Genomic DNA, 2,482 nt, shown 5'->3' on the forward strand with positions numbered 1-2,482 from the left:
AGAAGTTTGAAGGCATAAATAAGAAGTTGTAAAGAAGATAATGACAGCATCATTCAATCATAAGAGAGACTTTCCAGGGCACATGAGAAACAAGCATAGGTTGATGCAGTCTTCCTTTAGAGCCTTTCAGACTTGCAAATACAGGGACCAATTAGGATCGGTCATGGACAGGAGGACAACGCTAATGGGGCATTTGATAGCAAGTCCCATGGTGGGCATAGGTCGGATAGAGATGACACGATTAGAGATGGTAGGTTCTTAGATACACCTGATAGTCGAGGAAGTGAACATTGGATTTATTCTAGATCTGGTTTAGACAGGTATCATGGTCATCATCATTATCATCCTTACAGGAAGAGTGACAAGGGATATTTTTTCGGATGAGTTTAAGAAAGAAAAGCCACCGACATTTGATGGAGAAATGCAGAAGTCACAAGATGAGGAAGCATGGTTTCTTGGAATGAATATGTTCTTCAAATTACATGATTACTTAGAGAACACGAAGCCAGGATAAAGATCTTAAAGGTAAAGCAGACATTTGGTGGGAACATGTAAAGAATGTCAGAGATATTCATGAAGAGGAGTTGACTTGGTGCGAGTTTGAGAGATTTTTCAGGAAGAAGTATCTATCAGAGAGATACTATGATGACAGGGAAAAGGAGTTCTACGAGATAAATATGGGATCTATTACTGATGAGGAGTACACTAGCATATTCTTGGAATTATTGAGGTATCTTCATTATCCTAAGGAGGATAAAGTGAATATTCAAAGATTCATTAGTGGGTATTTGTTAGAATTCAAGGAAAAGATTGAGATTGATGATCCTAAATCGTTGGAGAAAGCCATGAGGAAGCTAAAGCATCGTTATGAGTAATCAAAGTGTGGATCTGAGACTAGGCAGGATTAGAAAGGTATTTATAATAATAAGGGAAAATGGGATGAGAAGCAAACAAGACCTCAAGACACAGGTAACAAAGAGAATGCAACATCACCTAAGAATTTCAATGCATCTGATAGAGGGCAGGTATTTCAGTTTGAGGAGCAGAAAAAGGGTGATGGAAGGAAGCCTTTACAATGTTTCACTTTTGGTAACAATCATAACAGGAGATATTATCCATAGTATCAGGGTGGTAGACCTCAAATCTATAGTGAAGAGGAGGCACGGATAGTGGGGGATGTTGGACAAAGTATTCCTCAGATTTATGCATCATTAGATAATAGGAAGGCAGATCACTAGACATCTATATCGAGCTGGATGGTAAGCTTTGTGATCAAGTTGTTTTTATTTTGATTGAACCTAGATCTAATAATAGTTATGTTAATCCTAACCTAGTTGATAAGTGTGATTTGAATAAATAAGTACATGCAGAATCTTGGTTGGTGCAATTGGCTACAAGTAAAAAGAAGAGAGTTCATCATTGAGTAAGAGTTTGTGGATTTTATTTTAATGGTATGCCTACATCAACACATTTGAATGTGCTTCCATTAGGGTGATACAGTACATTGTTGGGTATGGATTGGTTGTATCTTCATAGGACCAAGGTGGATTGTTATGACAAGGCTATTGAGTGCTCAAATGATAATGGATAAAATAAGTCTTGTAGGGTAAGAAGAAAGCGACATCAGTTAGAATGATGACAACTATGCAGGCAAAACACAATCACAGGAAAGGGTGTGTGTTATATGAAATACATATTTCTATTGATAAAGGTAAGGACGTTGAGGACGCAAAAGTTTTGAAGAAGTACCCATTTCTACAACAGATTCAAGATGTATTTCTTGTAGATATTCCAGAGTTACCACCTCACAAGGAAGTGGAATTTTATATTGATTTGGTACTAAGGGCAACACCAGCATCAAAGGCACAATACAGGATGAGCACACCATAGTTAGTAGAATCAAAGTTGCAGTTGAAGAAAATGCTTGACGAAGGATACATCAGGACAAGTGTGTCACCTTGGGGTGCACCAGTGTTGTTTATGAAGAACAATGGTACTCTAAGGCTATGTATTGACTAAAGATAGTTGAACAAGGTAACCATCAAGAACATGTATTCGCTTCCAAGGATTGATGATTTGGTTTACCAGTTGAAGGGAGCAGTGGTATTCTCAAAGATTTATCTATTATCATGATACCATCAGGTACGTATTAAAGAAGAGGACATTTACAAGACTTCTTTCCGGACGAGATATGGGAATTATGAGTTTTTTGTGGTTCCATTTGGTTTGAATAATTCTCCAACTAATTTTATGTGCTTGATGAATAGTGTGCTTCATCCTTATCTAGATAAAAAAAAAATTATTGTGTTCATTGATGATATATTGATATATTCTAAGAATGAGGAAGAACATGCCGAACATTTACAACAGTGTTGATATCTCTAAGAGAGAATCATTTGTATGCCAAGCTTAACAAATGCAGTTTCTTTCAGACATAGGCACATTACTTGGGACATGTGGTTTTCAAGGAAGGTGTTGGGAA

The sequence above is a fragment of the Pinus tabuliformis genome, chromosome 3_2 (genome assembly GCF_031772625.1).
Source record: "Pinus tabuliformis cultivar Carrire ecotype Pingquan chromosome 3_2, CPIR1, whole genome shotgun sequence".
NCBI classification, from domain to species: domain Eukaryota; kingdom Viridiplantae; phylum Streptophyta; class Pinopsida; order Pinales; family Pinaceae; genus Pinus; species Pinus tabuliformis.